This window comes from Bidens hawaiensis, unplaced genomic scaffold, assembly GCF_021521415.1.
Source record: "Bidens hawaiensis isolate Kalapana, Puna unplaced genomic scaffold, B.hawaiensis_p1.1 tig00010344_1, whole genome shotgun sequence".
Lineage (NCBI taxonomy): Eukaryota > Viridiplantae > Streptophyta > Magnoliopsida > Asterales > Asteraceae > Bidens > Bidens hawaiensis.
This window is the reverse complement of record NW_027491784.1, coordinates 620,001-641,323: the sequence shown is the minus strand read 5'-3', so window position 1 is coordinate 641,323 and position 21,323 is coordinate 620,001. Positions and strand designations below refer to the sequence as shown.

The following is a 21,323-nucleotide window of genomic DNA, read 5'->3' as shown; positions in this document are numbered from 1 at the left end:
ATTAGTTAAAGAAACATAGATATTACATCAATATAGCAGGTAGGCGGGCAACAAGCTGCGCCGCCACCCCTTTCTGAATTGCAAACCCTAACCTGCTAAAGACATACCCCTGCCCCTTTGGAGTCGACACATTGCTATACACAACCTGTTGGACATTGGTTAGGAAACGGATAGCTTCCGGTGCCAAGGAGCCAAATGTATCAAAAGCCAGAGGGACAAAAACATGTTGGTTCTCTTCGCAAGCTTTAGCATGTTTCTCCACCTTCTTCGTTTCAGCCCTTTTCATTGCTTGCCCAGCTACAAACCCATTATCCCTCAAACCAGCTAAGGGAGATACCCCTGTGAGGTCAACACAAGCATGTTTACCCCCTGCCCAACCAAAGACGAGCAAATATGCCGGTCGTAGAGTGGATCTCCCTTCCGAGGGGTCTGTAAGGAAGTTTACGGGGGCTTCCTTTTTAGCTGATATCCCAGCTCGCCTTAAGATGTCCCAAAGAACGTCCCGCACCCAATCATGTCGGTATTTGAACCCAGGCATCTCCTTGCAATGAACCGCATGCTCTCCGAATTTATCCAGGCAAGCCTTACGGCAGATCGGACATGTTTCGTCTTCTGGGTACATTGGGACCATCAAACGGTACTTAAGAATGGCCCTATACTCGACCGCAGACATGCTTTGTCCCAAGCCATCAATCGGGATAACGGTCAGAAAATCTTGGGCATGAGGACCTTGTAAGCATTCAATAACCGCCTTCTGTCGGGGGACAATCCAAAAACTTCTCCCAGGCTCTGAGCGATTTTGCCAAAAAGGGCATTCGCCAAAGTTTTTTGAGGCTTTGGTGGGGCGGTGTCCATATTAGAGAAACCGCCAATGTCAAAGTCTGGGAGAGAGCCATTTAGGCGTTCCAGGGCCTGCACGTAGTCTGAGTCCAGGTCGACAACCCCGCTATTCCTTAAGATGTGATTCTGTAGCTTCCAAGACTGAGCCCTCGACGCTACAAAAGCGTAAACCCCAACATCATGAGCCGAAAGAAGGCCTAAACCCCCTAAGCGCATCGGTAAAGATGCAAGTCGCCACTGAAGATCACCAAAGAACGGGCCTCCACATACAACTATGTCTTCGATGGCTTCTCGTAGCCCCTTATCAAAACAGGATACTGCATCATCCATCAAATGGGGGTGGCATGTTCGTAACCCAAAAAGCAACTTAGCAACCCCCATGCAAGACCTAAGCAGGAGGAGTTCGCTCTGGGGATCCCTAAGGCAAGGTAAGAGTTTCATAAGATCAACCGCACGAGATGCTCTCCGCCTCACCAACTCCTTAATAAAGTAGGGATCTCGACTAACAGCCCCTCCAAGGAGCTTTACCCCTCTCTCTGGTCTACCAATCCCACTAGGGAAGAGCCCATCTTTGACTTTCACCCCATTACACGCTGGCCAAAAAACCTCGGTTTTCTTAATATTAAGTTGCAGCCCCAATGATGGCCCTTCCGAGTTGATAATGTCTAGGGCTTTAGTGACTTCGTTGGCACCACCAATAATAGTCCCATCATCCAAGTACCAAGCATGAAATGGGAGGTTACAGTCATTTTGTACCCGGAGAACAATAGGGTGTAATGCTAAGGCAAAGAGGAGGGGCCCAAGGGGGTCTCCCTGCTGAACCCCAGTAGTAGCCCCTATACAGTTATCACCAACATACAACCTAGCCGGCTGGGCATAAAGGAACTGGACCCATAGATAGATAGACGGGCAATGATGATGAACCTCCCGGAGAAGGGCTGTGCGGTCGACCATATTGAAGGCGTTGGAGAAGTCCACGGTAAGCATAGCTAAAGAGCCGTCCGCGTGAAAGGAGTTTGTAAGGCCCCGAACCCGGTGACCCTACTTTAGCGTCGGATTTACTCATAAACACAGTTCTTCAAATCAGAGTTTTTTTTTTTAAACTTTTCGCGGAATATAAAACATCAATCATTTGTTACAAAACATTAAATCTTTTCTTTGATACCATAACACAAAACTTTATTTTTAAAACATCTTTACTTCTTTCTTCAGATGCCAGCCGTTCAATCCATGCCGTGTGTCATCCTCATGCTAACTCTATAATCAGCTCACCTGCGTGCATACTAAAAGTCAGCTACGCTGAGTGAGTTCTAGTTAATCAGGCAACATACAATTTATTCCCATATATTTCTTCCCGTATCCGAAGACACATATTACTACCTTACCCTCGTATAAATATCCATAGGAGGATCGTCACGTAATATCTATTAAAAGAACCATTACCATTACCATTACCATTACCATTACCATTACCATTACCATACTATATATAATTTCCATAGGGGGAACACTCTGTATACTTTCCACAGAATGAACACTTTACTATCCATAGAAGGAACACTATACTTTCCATAGAAGGAACACTATACTTTCCATAGAAGGAACACTATCTATAAGTTATTATTTAATATCCAAGTAAGGAGCTATTCACTTCCCTTGACGATACGTGCAATATCCGAAGATCGTTCACGTACCGACAAGCTTTCATTCATAATGTTCATACATCATCCTTACATTACATACAATATTAATATCTTTATTTATATCCCGACAGTACGTGCAATATCGAATATTAGTAGGGTTCGGTTCCCTAGTCTCGAATATTAGTAGGGTTCGATTCCCTCTTCGTTACCATACAACCATACATCATACCTCGAGTATTAGTAGGGCTCGGTACCCTTTTCGTAACCATACAGCCATACATCATACCTCGAGTATTATTAGGGCTCGGTACCCTTTTCGTAACCATACAACCATACATTATCATTTCTTTCTTCTATTATCTCTATCATGTTCATACACATAAACATACATAACATACTTACCTTATACATAGCGTTACAACCTGACAGTACGTGCAATATCCGAAGATCGTTCACGTACCATCAAGCAATCATTCATACATTTCACATTATCCACATAAGGCATACACTTATCTCTTAGGATAAGTGTATTAACAAACATATTGAGTATGCACACAGCCCCGAAAACATAACAAGGAATGGGGCTAGAAACTCACCTGAACTCTGCTTCTTTTTCTGATAGCTGTAAATCCCTTCTTTAACTGAGCTCGGCTGACTGTACAAGTTACACGTATCAATACTCGCCTGATCTAATCTGGTGGCCTAGTATTAGCTTACTTTAACTTATCGCTTTTAATTTATTTTCTAATCGAACTTGGCTTTAGGCGAAGTTAAACCTCAGGCGAACTTGGCTTTAGGCGAAGTTAAACCTCAGGCGAACTTGGCTTTAGACGAAGTTAAACCTCAGGCGAACTTGGCTTTAGGCGAAGTTAAACCTTAGGCGAACTTAGCTTTACAGCGAAGTTGTCATCAGGCGAACTTGGCTTCAGGCGAAGTTGTCATCAGGCGAACTTGGCCTCAGGCGAAGTTACCAGTTAGGCGAACTTAACTTTACAGCGAAGTTGCCATCAGGCGAACTTAGCTTGCAGGCGAAGTTCATCAGGCGAACTTAGCTTGCAGGCGAAGTTCATCGCTTTGAAGGCGAAGTTGCCCAGATGCAGGCGAAGTTGCCCAGACAGCCGCTGTTCGGTTTCTTTCCAGCATTTCGAGCGATTTTAACACCCTTTCTATGGTTCAATATCACCCACTACGCTTCCCGACCATTTTCGGTCGCTTATACACTAAAAAGCTTGGATCTTTAAACTTCAAAGATCAAGAATCATACCTTTTTGAGCTTGTTTGGATCTCGTTTAACTTGTTAACAAAACTAATCGCTCTATCTCTCTCTCTCTCTGATCTCGGTCTTCTCTCGTCCGGGCCGCCGGCGAAGTTGGTGGTGTGTGTGTGTTTTTGGAGTGTTAGAGAGAATAAGGAATGAAAGATATTTTGGGTTTAGGGGATATTTATATCCCTGAAATCCCATGGACCTAAGGCCCATTCTCATTTAACCCGTCTCCATTAATCCAACACTAGCCCGACTCATACCAACTCCTACTCTATTATTTATTTCCTGACAACCCGAGTAAACTTTCCCTCTATTAGTAAGTAATATAATTAATATCACTTTGAAATTTCGGGATGTTACAGAGTTAAGAAACCGGTTCGCGTTGTGAAGCACCGCCTCTGCCCCATTAGGGGTCCCCACCCCAAACTGAAAGTCCCCTAAATACTGAGTCATTTCCTTCCCAACCATCTTCATAGCCACTTTAGAAACCAACCTACGCCAGATAGCCCCCACAGCAATGGGCTGAATTCCATTACCCGGCTTTAATAAAGGGGTAAGGGGGGCCGAAGCAATAAACTCAGCGAGCACCTTGGGGCACAGACCCCCTAGCCATAAGTTGACGACTTCAGTGATGGCTGAGAGCAGACCCATGGAAGTCACTGATCCCTCACCACTAAGAGCGTCTAACAAGTGTTGCGCCCGCATCCCGTCTTTCCCGCATGAGGTCCCTTTAGGAAATAATCGGATACATCTAAGCACACAGTCCCCATCCACAGAGAGAGTAGGCAGGGCGATAGAGCTAGAAGGCAAGGACGGAGGCGGCACCACTGGGTGTTTATCAATGAGGGCTTTCATGGTTGAATCTCCGAGAGGGGCAACCTGTAACGATTCCGGCAAATCCAGGTATACCCTAGCCGGTATATACTATTTACGTGTCATTTAATATTGATTATATGAGTTATAGTACGTTTATACGAGTATATATGATTCATAGTACGAATCATACTTGATTATATAGTGAATCGTATTGGAATTACAATTAACCAATGAACGATTATTGAAACCCGAACGAATCGGGAATTACATTATAGACGAAGTATATAATGTTTAGTGATGTTTACGAAGTATTAATGCTTCGGGATAAGTGAATTATAGCACAGAAAAAGGATTTCGATTTATTAGTACGTCGGTACGATAAACGAAACCTTTAACATCAAACCAAGCAAGAGACGATCGATCAAGCCGAAAAAGATGCGTAATTATTAATAATATGATGTTTTAAGTCAATAAATGTCATGGGTTAAGTTTTTTTTTAAGTTTTTAAGTGGGTTTTATGTAAATTTTATTTTAACCCGAAAAACGACCATTTTGGGCTCGTTTTAAGCCGAATTACGCGTTTAAACGAGAAACGAACTGAACCAGATTATCCAAAACATTATCCGGATTACGGAAATCCGAATATGTGGCTTAGAATGGACTTGTGGGTCCCATCCCACCCCATATGGTGGACCGATCGGCCCACCCCTTCCATAATATCATTTCATTTTTTTTACAATATCAAACTCTCTCAAATCTCTTCATACATTTCAAGTGTTCATCCAAATTCATCACTTTTAACCAAGAACACAAGGTATAAGCATGTTATAATGCATAATATTTGGTGTTGATTTCTTAATTTTGAGTTGTTTTGCAAGAACAAAAGGTTCCAAGTGAAATATGGGTGAAAACCCGAGATGGAACCGATCCTTGCTTGATCAAGTGATGTATACAAGTTATACACGGGATCTTGGTCCAAGAAACGAGTTAAAAGTGTCAATAACGAATTTTTACGGTTAAAATCTTTAAAAATGAATTTTCAAGTGAAAGACGGGTGAAAACCCGAGATGAAACCGACTCTTGCATGATCAAGAGATGTATACAAGTTATACAAGGGATCTTGGTCCAAGAAATGAGTAAAAAGAGTCGAGAACGGATTTTTACGGTTAAAACCTTTGTTTTTATATCAAAACCGACACTATGGAAGAAATGGTTTGATTGTTGGTGTAACTTGCTTGGTATAGTGTTATTGTGCTTGTAAGTGTTGTATCTAGTGGCTAGCAAAGGCTAGAAACCAAGATCTTTGCGATCTAACGCTAGAAAACACAAGATAGTTCGGTTTTCGCGTGGTTTATGTATTTTGGACAGATTGTAGTACGCTTAGAGTCAGGTCACGAAATTTCACAGAGATGATCTACACATGAAAATATGAGATCTGTGAATTTTTGGTAATTTTTGGATAAAGGATGAATATTTGGTGAATTTAATGCTCGGTTTTGGCCAAAAATGGTGAAAAATAGCTAAACTTGATGAAAAATTCTGGAAAATTTAGGATAAGCTTTTAATAACATATAAAAGTCACACACAAAATTTGAGCTCAGTTGGAGAAGTCTAAGGGGGCTTTTCGGTAAAACGAGTTCTAGGGCTTTCTAGCTCGGTTTTTGTGAAAACGGCTTGAAAAATGAGTTTTGAGTTCTGGAAAAATTCCAGGGAGTTATGAGGATGGCAGGGATCGTGCCAGAAAAATTTGGGATTTTTCTAAAGTCTTTTGGTATTTTTGACATATTTAGTGTTTTAATAATGTTTAAAAATAGATAAATAAATGTAAATATAAAAAAAATAAATCTGGAAAATTTTTATAAAATTTCTTACTGTCAAAATAAGTTTTGTGCAAAATTTCAAGACCCGAGACTAAACGGGTAATTATTTGTGCTAAAAAGAACATAAAAACAAATTTTTAAAGCTTAAAACGTGTAAACCGGCAAAACTCGCATAAGCGAGCTGACTGGTATATAAAAACCTAAAAATGGACCATTTTCATAATACTAAGTAAATTAAATAAAAGTAAATCATCCGAAAATAATTCGGATGATTTGGGTAATTTTACCCGATTTTACTGTTTCCGGCACCTAAATGACGGAAACGGGCCCCGCGGCCAAACGGAGTGTCCAAACCGAGCTCTAATTTCATCACTTTAACTAAAATAACAGTCAAACACCATTTTTGGGTCGGTTGTGAACAAACTCATTTTTGAAACTAAAAACGGATAACCGTGCTAGGCACGCAAATCAAGGAAAACATAAAAATGATAATTTTGACCGTCAGACTCTAAGTAATGTCACAATCTGAGTCCTTAGAAGTGTCACGGGGTTAACATTGTCCCCGGATCGAGTACAGTACTGGGTTAACAATGTCCCCAGATGTACCGATTGGCACGGATTTAATTTATGGGAATTATATAGTAACGACTTAGATATCATATTACAGATCCAGGCTTATAGCAGTTCATTGTAGCACGCCCCGACTCACAGAAAGGTGAGTTTTCACGAGCCCCTTTTTTTTTAATGAACCGTTTTAAATATTTTCCCGGGGCGGAAAGCATGTCTTTATTAAAGTATTTAAGTACATACCGATCGTATGGAAACACTTGTATATTTATATATATATGGTTTGATGCACATAATATATAAATTGTTATCGTGTGGAATTGTTCTGGGGTAACATAGTTCCCAGAGGTTATTATTGTTCTGGGGTAACATAGTTCCCAGAGGTTATTATTGTTCTGGGGTAACATAGTTCCCAGAGGTTATTATTGTTCTGGGGTAACATAGTTCCCAGAGGTTATTATTGTTCTGGGGTAACGTAGTTCCCAGAAGATTAATGGAAATGTTCTGGGGTAACATAGTTCCCAGCATAATTACATTACTAATAAATGATTATTAAAATGATCTGTCAGTGTTTATTTAAATTAGTGAAACTCACCAACTATTCGTAGTTGACCCGTTTTCTTTACATGTTTTCTAGGTATGCCCAAGTTGGAATGATTGATATGTGCTTAATGATCTGTGCTACTTGTTGGAAGCTTGCTGATCTATATTTCGTAATGAATATATTAATGTCTTATCGGTAAAACATGTGTGTAACACCTAGACAGTAACGAAACTCGCAACAATGTAATATGATATAAATTAATGTAGTGGTATTTTCTTTATAAGCAATGCTGTTGATATCAGATGTGTCTGTTGCATCCCGTTTACGTTTCCGCTGCGGTTACGGGATGTTACAGAACTTGGTATCAGAGCCTTTGGTTATAAAGAATTAGGATGTCTTTAAAAGATACCTAAAATATAACCAGTAGCTCAAGTATTATAGGATCTGAATATCAACTAAATATATATTGTGACGAGATCGGGATGAACTTGGATGGACAAGTGGGTTATTATGGTCCGGAACATAATAACAGACTTGTCTACACGAGGGAATTCAGAGGAAGTCACGGGGGACTTTAATAGGTAAAATTGGCAACATATGTGCAAATATGTGATAATATTGTTATGTGGTCAAGTTGTATAAGTAAGTGCATATTAATTTGATTATGATTTACACTATGGAAAGAACTATATGTTTGTTAACTTGTGTGCAGGTAATATGTCAAGAACCCCCAGTGTGTCGATCGAGGAGGACCCGGAGGAGGTCAGCTCCGGGGACTCCGGGAGCCCACTTGTAGCATCTAGCACCGAGCCTTCCGAGGCTAGCTTTAGGAGTTCCGGCCAGTCCTCCTCAGCTAGGATGGCCAGATCCCCGACCCCACCCGCACCACAGGTCGCTCCTGCATCCCCTGGATTCGGACCCCGCCTCACGGCGCGGATCAGTATCCCACCGGTCCGACCTATCTCGCCCCCACCCAGACCTGCTACTCGTAGGGGCGAGTCCTCCAGCTCTCGTCCCGAGCCTGCGACTCTACCGGTGTGGGGTCTCCCGAGACAGGAACGGGACGCTGCGGCCTGGCTCCGAACGCTCACCGAACAGGTGAACGAGCACTCCGCCGCCTTGACAGTGGGAGTCCAAAGGAGAATGTACTTGGGTGATTGCATACTGGATCATCAGTATGCATTCGCCCAGCTGAAGAGGGAGTGCTCATACTCCCAATGGATGCTTGACCGGATGGAGAGTCGGGTTCGGGTTATGATGGCGGTGTTAGTGGTGTTGGTGGCGATGTTGGTGGGGTTGGTTTACCACTGTGTTTAGTTGTTTTGGGTTGGGGATAGACAGGGACCATTTTTTTTGATACTCTGTGTAAGTAGTTAGTGGTGATGCTAACATGGAGTGAATCTTGTTTAGTTATAATACAACCACTGGCCCCTAGGGTGGGTCTCTTTTGGGGCATATCATTATAGATACTTTTGGGTATCATTCAAGCACTGACCCCTTTACGGGTTATGTCGAGATGATGCCGACATAGGGCCCTTGTATTAAAACTTAGTTATGTAATGTTGACTGGAAAGTATGTAAACTGATGTTTGTGTAATATGTATCAATGTTTACTAATGAATGAAATATGTATTGTGTTTTATGATTTGAGATGGTATTGATTATAAGTATTTTCTTGATGTTGTGTAGAATGGCACCGAAACGATCAACGAAAATATCGGAAGTAGATGTGAGCCGTTTGATTGCTCAACAGTTGGAGGCGGCGATACCGGATATAGTATCGCGCATCGCCGCCAGTATTAACAACTCGACCAATCCAACCCCTCCGAGCAATCAAACGCCCATAAATAATGACGGGGAACAAAATGCTAATGCTCCAAGGAATGATAACACGATTCCGAGTAATGACGCACCGCCTAGGGTGGTCGTTACAGACAGTAATGGCCCTATACCTACGGTAGAGACGTACCGTACTGAACCGATTCGTGCATCCAGGGGATGTTCGATCAAGGACTTTATGTTGTGCAAGCCATTAGAATTTAGCGGGTCTGAAGGACCGAATGGGTTAGTTAAATGGATAGAGAAAATAGAATCAGTGGTGAATATCAGCAACTGTCCCGAGGATTGTGTCGTTAAGTACGCCACCTGTACATTCACAGACCATGCCTTGACATGGTGGAACACCATAGTACAAACTCGAGGTCAGGCGGCGACAAACCACATGACCTGGACAGAGCTTAAGGCTCTTGTGTTGGAACATTTCTGCCCAAAGAATGAATTGCAGAAACTGGAAAATGAGTTGTGGAATCTGGAGATGAAGGGGGCGGACCACTTGGGTTATACCAACCGGTTTAATGAACTGTCACGATTAGTACCGTGGTTGGTCACCCTAGAGACGAAGAGGGTGGAACGTTATATTTGGGGACTTACTCCAGTAGTGAGGAGTATAGTTAACGCGGGGGGACACCAGACGTATGAAAGTGCAGTGACACAGGCTGGCATTGTCACGTATGATTTCTTACGGAGCGGATCACTAAAGGTGACAGGAGAATCCGCTGGGGGAAAACGGGGTACACATGACCATAGGATCCAGGAAAAGCAGCAAAGCAAACGAGCTAGGCCCGCTGCCCATAGCTATGCCATGACTAGTTCGGGCGGAAGGCAAGAACCGCAGAAGGGAACGTTTCCTAAGTGCGGGAAATGTGGTTACCACCATGGTGGCGTGTGCAAAGAGGTGGTGTGCCACCGGTGTGGCAGGATTGGACACTACGCACCAAATTGTAAGACAAATCTGAACAACCTGAACCGACAACCACAACCTATCCGTGCGCAGCCATTTAGGACCCAACCGGCCCGACAGCAAAACCCGCAAGGAAACCAAATGGTGACCACTAGCCGTGCTTGCTACGAATGCGGCAGCACGGATCACTTCAAAAGGAACTGCCCGAAACTGAACCAGGGAGGAAACGGGAGACAACTCACGGGTCAGGCATCGTCGTCCAATCCGGCGCGAGGCCGAGCATTCGTGATGGGGGCAAACGAGGCACGCCAGGACCCCAGCGTAGTGACAGGTACCTTCCTCGTCTCTGATCATTACGCTTCTGTATTATTTGATACAGGCGCCGATAGAAGTTTTGTCTCCGTTAGATTCCTTTCGATAGCAAACCTTCCTATTGGTGAAACCATAGAACCTTACACCGTAGAAGTCGCTAACGGTAAAACCATGATAGTTAATCAGATAGTTCGGAATTGCCCTTTTATTCTGAACGAACAATCCTTTCTGATTGACTTATTACCGGTAGAATTGGGTAGTTTTGACGTGATAGTGGGAATGGATTGGCTAGCACGTAACAGGGTAGAAATAAACTGTGAAAAGAAAATCGTCAAGATCCGAGTGTCGGATGACGAGGAGGTATTAGTGCAAGGAGAAAAATCCGGCACCATGATACCATTTATATCCCATCTCAAGGTGTTAAAATATATACGTCAGGGATGTGTGGCGTATCTAGCGAGCCTGACGGCCACTGATTCTGAGGAAAAACGGGTGGACGATATTCCCGTGGTACGCGAATTTCCACAAGTTTTCCCAGAGGAACTTCCTGGATTACCGCCAACCCGACAGGTCGAATTCAGAATCGATCTGTTACCTCAAGCTGGCCCTGTTGCTAAGGCGCCCTACCGACTTGCACCATCCAAGATGCAAGAATTATCCAACCAGTTGCAGGAATTGTTGGATAAAGGATTTATACGTCCCAAATATTCCCCGTGGGGTGCACCTGTACTATTCGTGAAAAAGAAGGACGGGAGCCTTAGAATGTGCATTGATTACAGGGAATTGAACAAGTTGACAATCAAAAATAGGTATCCTCTCCCCCGAATCGATGATCTGTTCGACCAACTACAAGGTGCGAGCTACTTTTCAAAAATAGATCTTAGATCGGGATACCATCAGGTTAGAATTCAGGAGGAGGATATCCCAAAAACCGCATTCCGGACTCGCTACGGCCATTACGAGTTCTTAGTTATGCCTTTTGGGCTAACAAATGCGCCAGCAGTATTCATGGATCTCATGAATCGAGTCTGTAAACCCTATCTCGACAAATTCGTCATTGTATTTATTGACGATATTTTGATATACTCGAAGAGTAAAGAAGAGCACGAGCAACACTTAAAGTTAGTTTTAGAGCTCCTGGATCAGGAGAAGTTATATGCAAAATTCTCCAAGTGTAACTTCTGGTTACAAGAGGTGCAATTCCTCGGTCACGTTATAAACCACCAAGGAATACACGTTGATCCGAGTAAGGTTGAAGCAATTAAGAATTGGCAAGCGCCTAAATCTCCAAAGGAAATCCGCCAATTCTTAGGCTTAGCTGGATACTATCGTCGATTTATAGAGAACTTTTCCAGCATCGCCCAACCTTTAACCCTCCTGACTCAAAAGGATCGGAAGTATGAATGGGGTGAAGAGCAGGAAACGGCGTTTCAAACGCTAAAACAAAGATTGTGCCAAGCGCCAATCTTAAGTCTCCCCGACGGAGACGATGGTTTTGTCGTGTATTGTGACGCATCCCGGAGAGGGTTAGGATGCGTATTGATGCAAAATAGTAAGGTTATAGCCTATGCTTCTCGACAATTAAAAGTTCACGAGAAAAATTACACTACTCATGACCTAGAACTGGGAGCAGTCATCTTCGCACTTAAAATCTGGAGGCACTATCTCTACGGTACAAAGTGCACCATCTTCACTGATCATAAAAGTTTGCAACACATATTCGATCAGAAAGAACTGAATATGAGACAACGAAGGTGGGTCGAGTTACTGAGTGACTATGACTGTGACATCCGATATCACCCCGGCAAGGCTAACGTTGTAGCCGATGCCTTGAGTAGGAAAGATCGAGTTAAGCCACTACGCGTGCGAGCGTTGGGAATGATAGTCCAGTCGAACCTTTCGGATTTGATTCGAGTCGCTCAACGCGAGGCGTTGAAAGGGGACCAATTGGAAAAAGAGGGACTTTTCTGTAACGAGAATAATTTCGAACAGCGTGTGGACGAAATTCTCTATTTCAAAAATCGGATTTGGATTCCTACCCTCCACGACCTTCGTAAATTGATCATGGACGAAGCACATAAATCAAAATATTCCATACATCCGGGATCAGATAAAATGTACAAGGATGTGAAAGAATTTTACTGGTGGCCAGGTATGAAAAAGGATATAGCCACATACGTCGGCAAGTGTACGACGTGTGCGAGAGTTAAGGCGGAGCACCAGAAACCCTCGGGAATGTTACAACAACCGGAAATTCCCGAATGGAAATGGGAGCAAATCACGATGGATTTCGTGACACACCTCCCTAAGACATCCCGGGGACATGATGCAATTTGGGTAATCGTGGATCGATTAACCAAATCGGCACATTTTATTCCGATTAGAAATAATTATAACACCGAGAGACTTGCGCAAATTTATATAAATGAAATAGTGTCTCGTCATGGCATCCCCATCTCGATCATCTCCGATAGGGATAGCCATTTCACCTCCAAACTTTGGCAAGCTGTCCAAGAAGCATTGGGAACACGTATTGACCTAAGCACAGCTTACCACCCTCAGACCGATGGTCAGTCTGAGAGGACCATTCAAACTTTGGAGGATTTGCTTCGTGCCTGCGTACTGGACTTTAAGGGAAACTGGGATCAACATCTCCCACTCGTTGAATTTTCCTATAATAACAGTTACCATAGCAGTATAAAGGCAGCACCTTATGAAGCATTGTATGGACGGAAGTGCCGATCACCACTTTGCTTGTCTGAAGTGGGTGACTCGCAGGTCATTAGATCGGATCTGGTCCAGGAGACGACCAGCAAGATTCTTGAAATTAAGAACAACCTGAAAGCCGCGCGGGATCGGCAGAAGAGTTATGCCGATACCCGTCGAAAACCGTTGTCATTTGAGAAGGGGGAAAAGGTATATTTGAAAGTATCACCCTGGAAAGGAGTGGTCAGATTTGGAAAGGCGGGGAAGTTGGCCCCTAGATACATTGGACCATTCAGCATCACTGCAAAAATCGGTCCGGTAGCTTACCGATTAGAACTGCCTGAGGAACTAAGTGCAGTTCATAACGTGTTTCGTGTGTCAAATTTGAAAAGATGTCTGGCGGATGAGACATCGGTGTTACCCTTAGAGGGTGTTCAAATAAATGATAAGCTCAACTTCGTAGAGGAGCCCATTGAAATAGTGGACGGTAAGATCAAGCAACTTAGACACAATAAGATCTCGTTGGTCAAAGTTAGATGGAATTCGCAACGAGGCCCAGAATTTACTTGGGAACGAAAGGATGAATTTCGGAAGAAATACCCCCACCTATTTCCTCAAAAGGAAGTAGTTGACGTGTAAAATTTCGAGGACGAAATTTTTATAACGGGGGGAGAATTTAACGATTCCGGCAAATCCAGGTATACCCTAGCCGGTATATACTATTTACGTGTCATTTAATATTGATTATATGAGTTATAGTACGTTTATACGAGTATATATGATTCATAGTACGAATCATACTCGATTATATAGTGAATCGTATTGGAATTACAATTAACCAATGAACGATTATTGAAACCCGAACGAATCGGGAATTACATTATAGACGAAGTATATAATGTTTAGTGATGTTTACGAAGTATTAATGCTTCGGGATAAGTGAATTATAGCACAGAAAAAGGATTTCGATTTATTAGTACGTCGGTACGATAAACGAAACCTTTAACATCAAACCAAGCAAGAGACGATCGATCAAGCCGAAAAAGATGCGTAATTATTAATAATATGATGTTTTAAGTCAATAAATGTCATGGGTTAAGTTTTTTTTAAGTTTTTAAGTGGGTTTTATGTAAATTTTATTTTAACCCGAAAAACGACCATTTTGGGCTCGTTTTAAGCCGAATTACGCGTTTAAACGAGAAACGAACTGAACCAGATTATCCAAAACATTATCCGGATTACGGAAATCCGAATATGTGGCTTAGAATGGACTTGTGGGTCCCATCCCACCCCATATGGTGGACCGATCGGCCCACCCCTTCCATAATATCATTTCATTTTTTTTACAATATCAAACTCTCTCAAATCTCTTCATACATTTCAAGTGTTCATCCAAATTCATCACTTTTAACCAAGAACACAAGGTATAAGCATGTTATAATGCATAATATTTGGTGTTGATTTCTTAATTTTGAGTTGTTTTGCAAGAACAAAAGGTTCCAAGTGAAATATGGGTGAAAACCCGAGATGGAACCGATCCTTGCTTGATCAAGTGATGTATACAAGTTATACACGGGATCTTGGTCCAAGAAACGAGTTAAAAGTGTCAATAACGAATTTTTACGGTTAAAATCTTTAAAAATGAATTTTCAAGTGAAAGACGGGTGAAAACCCGAGATGAAACCGACTCTTGCATGATCAAGAGATGTATACAAGTTATACAAGGGATCTTGGTCCAAGAAATGAGTAAAAAGAGTCGAGAACGGATTTTTACGGTTAAAACCTTTGTTTTTATATCAAAACCGACACTATGGAAGAAATGGTTTGATTGTTGGTGTAACTTGCTTGGTATAGTGTTATTGTGCTTGTAAGTGTTGTATCTAGTGGCTAGCAAAGGCTAGAAACCAAGATCTTTGCGATCTAACGCTAGAAAACACAAGATAGTTCGGTTTTCGCGTGGTTTATGTATTTTGGACAGATTGTAGTACGCTTAGAGTCAGGTCACGAAATTTCACAGAGATGATCTACACATGAAAATATGAGATCTGTGAATTTTTGGTAATTTTTGGATAAAGGATGAATATTTGGTGAATTTAATGCTCGGTTTTGGCCAAAAATGGTGAAAAATAGCTAAACTTGATGAAAAATTCTGGAAAATTTAGGATAAGCTTTTTATAACATATAAAAGTCACACACAAAATTTGAGCTCAGTTGGAGAAGTCTAAGGGGGCTTTTCGGTAAAACGAGTTCTAGGGCTTTCTAGCTCGGTTTTTGTGAAAACGGCTTGAAAAATGAGTTTTGAGTTCTGGAAAAATTCCAGGGAGTTATGAGGATGGCAGGGATCGTCCCAGAAAAATTTGGGATTTTTCTAAAGTCTTTTGGTATTTTTGACATATTTAGTGTTTTAATAATGTTTAAAAATAGATAAATAAATGTAAATATAAAAAAAATAAATCTGGAAAATTTTTATAAAATTTCTTACTGTCAAAATAAGTTTTGTGCAAAATTTCAAGACCCGAGACTAAACGGGTAATTATTTGTGCTAAAAAGAACATAAAAACAAATTTTTAAAGCTTAAAACGTGTAAACCGGCAAAACTCGCATAAGCGAGCTGACTGGTATATAAAAACCTAAAAATGGACCACTTTCATAATACTAAGTAAATTAAATAAAAGTAAATCATCCGAAAATAATTCGGATGATTTGGGTAATTTTACCCGATTTTACTGTTTCCGGCACCTAAATGACGGAAACGGGCCCCGCGGCCAAACGGGGTGTCCAAACCGAGCTCTAATTTCATCACTTTAACTAAAATAACAGTCAAACACCATTTTTGGGTCGGTTGTGAACAAACTCATTATTGAAACTAAAAACGGATAACCGTGCTAGGCACGCAAATCAAGGAAAACATAAAAATGATAATTTTGACCGTCAGACTCTAAGTAATGTCACAATCTGAGTCCTTAGAAGTGTCACGGGGTTAACATTGTCCCCGGATCGAGTACAGTACTGGGTTAACAATGTCCCAGATGTACCGATTGGCACGGATTTAATTTATGGGAATTATATAGTAACGACTTAGATATCATATTACAGATCCAGGCTTATAGCAGTTCATTGTAGCACGCCCCGACTCACAGAAAGGTGAGTTTTCACGAGCCCCTTTTTTTTTTAATGAACCGTTTTAAATATTTTCCCGGGGCGGAAAGCATGTCTTTATTAAAGTATTTAAGTACATACCGATCGTATGGAAACACTTGTATATTTATATATATATGGTTTGATGCACAGAATATATAAATTGTTATCGTGTGGAATTGTTCTGGGGTAACATAGTTCCCAGAGGTTATTATTGTTCTGGGGTAACATAGTTCCCAGAGGTTATTATTGCTCTGGGGTAACATAGTTCCCAGAGGTTATTATTGTTCTGGGGTAACGTAGTTCCCAGAAGATTAATGGAAATGTTCTGGGGTAACATAGTTCCCAGCATAATTACATTACTAATAAATGATTATTAAAATGATCTGTCAGTGTTTATTTAAATTAGTGAAACTCACCAACTATTCGTAGTTGACCCGTTTTCTTTACATGTTTTCTAGGTATGCCCAAGTTGGAATGATTGATATGTGCTTAATGATCTGTGCTACTTGTTGGAAGCTTGCTGATCTATATTTCGTAATGAATATATTAATGTCTTATCGGTAAAACATGTGTGTAAAACCTAGACAGTAACGAAACTCGCAACAATGTAATATGATATAAATTAATGTAGTGGTATTTTCTTTATAAGCAATGCTGTTGATATCAGATGTGTCTGTTGCATCCCGTTTACGTTTCCGCTGCGGTTACGGGGTGTTACACAACCCCACTTGAGCATAATACCTTGACTGCAGATGTGAAATGACCATCCCTGACTTTCCTGAGACATTGTTTAATATTGAGGCTGTTTTCAGAACCCTCCTCCCCTCCCACCTCTCTTTTAGAAAAAGTGCTCCCCCCACGTTATCAAAGAGAGAAAGAACCAAGTCAGCAAAACCAGATCCATCTTTCCACACCACAAGTGCTTGCTGAATGCTACTACATTGCAAAGACTTTCGATTCCCTGACCTGCGTTCTTGCCTAGTGGAAGGTTTCACCACCCTTAAAGTACAACGCGGCAACAATAGTAATTTGACCCAATTCTCAATCGAGCCTGGTGAATCCATTACCTTGCGTAAAGCGCATGCCAAAGTCTGAGCAAACGCCAAACGACAACTTGGGGGGATGCTCTTAACCGTTTGAATGGGATGGGAGAAAACCCGTTCCAAAAGGGATACATCCCCAACCACTCCTACAGATGGACCTGGGTCCCTATCCACAGACACACGATTAGGTTTCTGGATCCCAACGATGAATTCTCCAGCATCTCCAGAATCCACAGAAAAAGAATAGACACCATCAGCATGCTTGCACCCCCTGCTAAGGGCATGCAACGTCATGCACCTCCCACATAACCATTTATCCCCCGCCCGAAGGGCTTCCCAACATCTATAAAAAGGTCCAAATCCTTAGAGATAGCGTCTTTTAAAAGGTTCTTCTGAGTATCCGTTTTGAAATGGGTACTTTGCATGTGCTCAAGTAGGCGGAAAAACCCCGAGGACCCAGGTCTACCATCCTTACACTCGTGGAAATGCTTAAAGGGGCATGGCCTTAAACCGTAAGTGGAGCTAGGACCAAGCCCTCCTGTATTTACGTTTCGAATTCTTTTTATGGTAGCCATGTACACACGAGAACAGAAAACAAACAAATCACAAAAGACACCGGACCCCTAAAGACCCCGACTCGAGATGAGTTAGAGCAAGAAACAAAGACCAAACCCCTCACACTCGAAGGAGGGGAGCAACTACGGGTTGCTCACCCCCCATCTAGCACCCCACAACGACCGCTAACGCATAAGAGGAGGAAGATATAACTCCAAAACAAAGCAAAATGGGTAGAACTCCAACTCAAAATACCCCCTTAAGCACCCAAAAGGAAAATAGAAAGAACAAGAGTGAAAAATCAAGAAGTTTGGTTGAGGCAAAAGGTCGAACAGTTGGTGTGCATGACAGAAAAAAGGTAATTTAAGTTAGATTTTGGGGGTTTCAGTGAGATCAGGAAACTGATGACAGGAGAAGTTCTACCGCCAAGAAATGGATTTTACTCAATCGAACAGTGGATGGAATTACTCAATCGAACAGTAATATTCTTGAAAATTGTTTTTATAAAACCAAAAGAACTATAACCTGTGCAACAGCTGAACCAATGAGCTTCTCTCTTTCGAATGCATCTTTTTTTGCTTTTTTTATGAGGGGCTAGGATTGTTCCATCTTCAAGCTTTTCCTAAGTGTAGTGATAATCGACTTCTATGTGTGTGTTCTTTCATGGAATCCGAGATTTTTTTGCAATGTTTATAAATGGCTCCTTATTACACACAAGTTCATTGGCTTAGGTTGTGTAAATCCAATCTCACCAAGTAGATTATGAAGCCAATGAGCTCACAAGCTAAGTAGCAAGGGAACGGGTACGGATACGGGGATGTTATGGGTACGGGAAACGACAAAAGTCAAAAATACAAGATACGGGTACGGGAAGGGTACGGCAAAAAAATATAAAAAAATACAAATATATTAAACAAAGTCCAAAATAGATTTATATTTGATATAAAGTTCAAACTCCAAAAAAAACTATATCAACCATAGGTTTATATTAATTATCATTTATCAATAAACAAATCGTTTTCAAACTCCGGTTCATCTAGCGAGAGATCGGCAACCTCCAAAAATCCAACATCTTTGTGTCTTGCGAAGCCATCAATAATCAATTATGAAGAAGCAATTTAGTGAGAATTGAGAAGATTGATAATAAAAAGGAGGAATAGGCTGATCATGTTTATAAACAGGGAATAATAAGTTCGTTTCAAATTTCTGCCATCACCCAAAAGGCCCACGTTGTTTATATTAATAAAACTATTTTTGGAGTTTGAAAATTTTTTTTATAAAACCCTAAATCTGGCCAGAAACGTATCAGAAACTTTGCTTACATCGTCCCGATTTGCCGAAGTGGCCGCCGAAACGTTTCCCGGCGTTTCCGTCCCCATGCCGTCCCGGGACGGGGACTCAACCTTCTCTGCCGTTTCCGTGCTTCAGAGCTCACAAGTAGTGGTCTCGTAGCCTTGTATTTGAATTTTGATATAGAATGCCACGTCCACACTTCGTTGGGCAACAACTTCCTACTTATTGAAAATGCAATGTGAGAATGAGTAATGGTAAGATAGTTTAGTTTCCCAACAGTCCTATACTTCTCTAGATCTTCATGAAGGTTCTCTTCATCGCACGTTTAACTCAACATGTGATGTTACCAGAGCATCACTATTCTTTGATTCAATCACTCTTGAATCTCTTAGTACATCCAAAAAAATACTTACAGTTACCTAAACAGATCCTTCTTCTACGAGAAGTTTAATCCTCAAGAAATACATAAGTGGTTGTAGGTCTTTGTTTGACGCGCATGTTATGCAGTCTGATGAGGCACCTTATGAAGTAACCAATATTCGAACAATTTAGACCATCGATTGCAATGGGTGGGGTTTTCAAATCTGATTGAACAAATCTGACCACAGATGATGAGGGTATCTTATGCGGTCTATTTGTACAATCTGATTTGAAAAGCTCACCCATTGCAATTGACAGTCTAATTTGTTCAAATTCCGGTCAATTGCATAGATCTCAATATCATGCATCTGATGGCATCACACACGCGTCATGTGATACTTGGTTTTAAATACGCACTTCAGGAGCGCATAATGTGTGACGCACACGATGCGCTGATGAGATCACATTAGTTGGAGCGATGCACTGCAATTTCATGGTGCGAGGATGATGCGCTCTCCTGGGTGATGCATGTGATGCGGTCTGATGCACACATTCTGAGTTAAAGCGAGTTCTTGCATAGATTATTTGTACCTTATGCATAGACTACTTGTACACATAAAGTTAAGGACTTATTTTGGTTATACAGATTTGTTCTTTGGTGGTACTATAGGCTCTATAGCTTTTTGTTGGATTTGTTTATATTAGTCTTTTATCTTTTAGTGTTTGAAAGTTAAAAATTAAAAGATCATCTATAAATAATATTTTAGTATCTTTTTAATAACAAACGCCTCGCATACGTGATGTGTGACATCACACATTTCACATCGCATTAGCTTTTTGGATCAAAACTCGCCGGGCATTTTAAAACCAAGAGGGACACACACACATCAACGCATTATACGCTCTTGATGCACGTATTAAAAAATCAGAGTGGGCGGTAGTGTTGGGGGTAGATCTCTCACTCGATCAAAACTTCTCTCCGGTATGTGTGTAACATGAACCAAATGAAGTAATAACTTACTATGTATAGTTGTATGTATGTGCATCATAGAGGGTCATGCACATATAGAAAGGATAGCCACTTCTAAACTGACCTTGAAGCCTACATATTGCGCTAATACATAATCTAGTGGCTTACAACTTCTTAGATTGCTTTATTCAAGACATTAGATCAGTCTTTTAATGATATAATCATAACTGAATGTAAAATATTAATGATGAGTAAATTACATAGCATCATACGTTCCAAAATGGTCCAATTTGGTAAGTATACTTTTTATGTCCCAACACCTTAGTTAAAGGTATGACAATGGTCTAGTAGCTAGTTTAGAAAGTAAAGTACGTATATGGTTGCTGTCCTCATCAGCCCGAGGATATTTAGACGACCATTTTGAAAGTACGTTGCTACTTGCTAGATGGGATTTCTGCATTAATTATTTATAGAATTCAAGAAAAAGGGACCAAAAGTGTTTACGGGTCAGCTGGAATTCTTTTTGCCCATATTCAAAAGTACTCTGTTTAACATAGACCTTTTAAATATTTAACACATACTTAATACTTTATGCATGTAGGACATTGCGTTTTCAATTCAAAGAGGAAGTCTTGATTGGGAGAGAGCAATCCGCTGTCTTAGGCACGCCTTAAGAAATACACCATCACCAGATTGTTGGCGGCGTGTG

General features: G+C 41.3%; 1 pseudogene across 1 annotated transcript in view; it reads left to right on the top strand.

Annotated features, from left to right (window-relative positions):
* LOC143534822 (mediator of RNA polymerase II transcription subunit 23-like) overlaps positions 1 to 21,323 on the top strand; it is a 38,552-nt pseudogene that overhangs the window by 3,349 nt on the left and 13,880 nt on the right. The window contains exon 5 of the transcript XR_013135610.1: positions 21,216 to 21,323. This exon is cut by the window's right edge and continues 426 nt beyond it. The product of XR_013135610.1 is annotated as a mediator of RNA polymerase II transcription subunit 23-like (transcript). The remainder of the gene's footprint in view (positions 1 to 21,215) is intronic.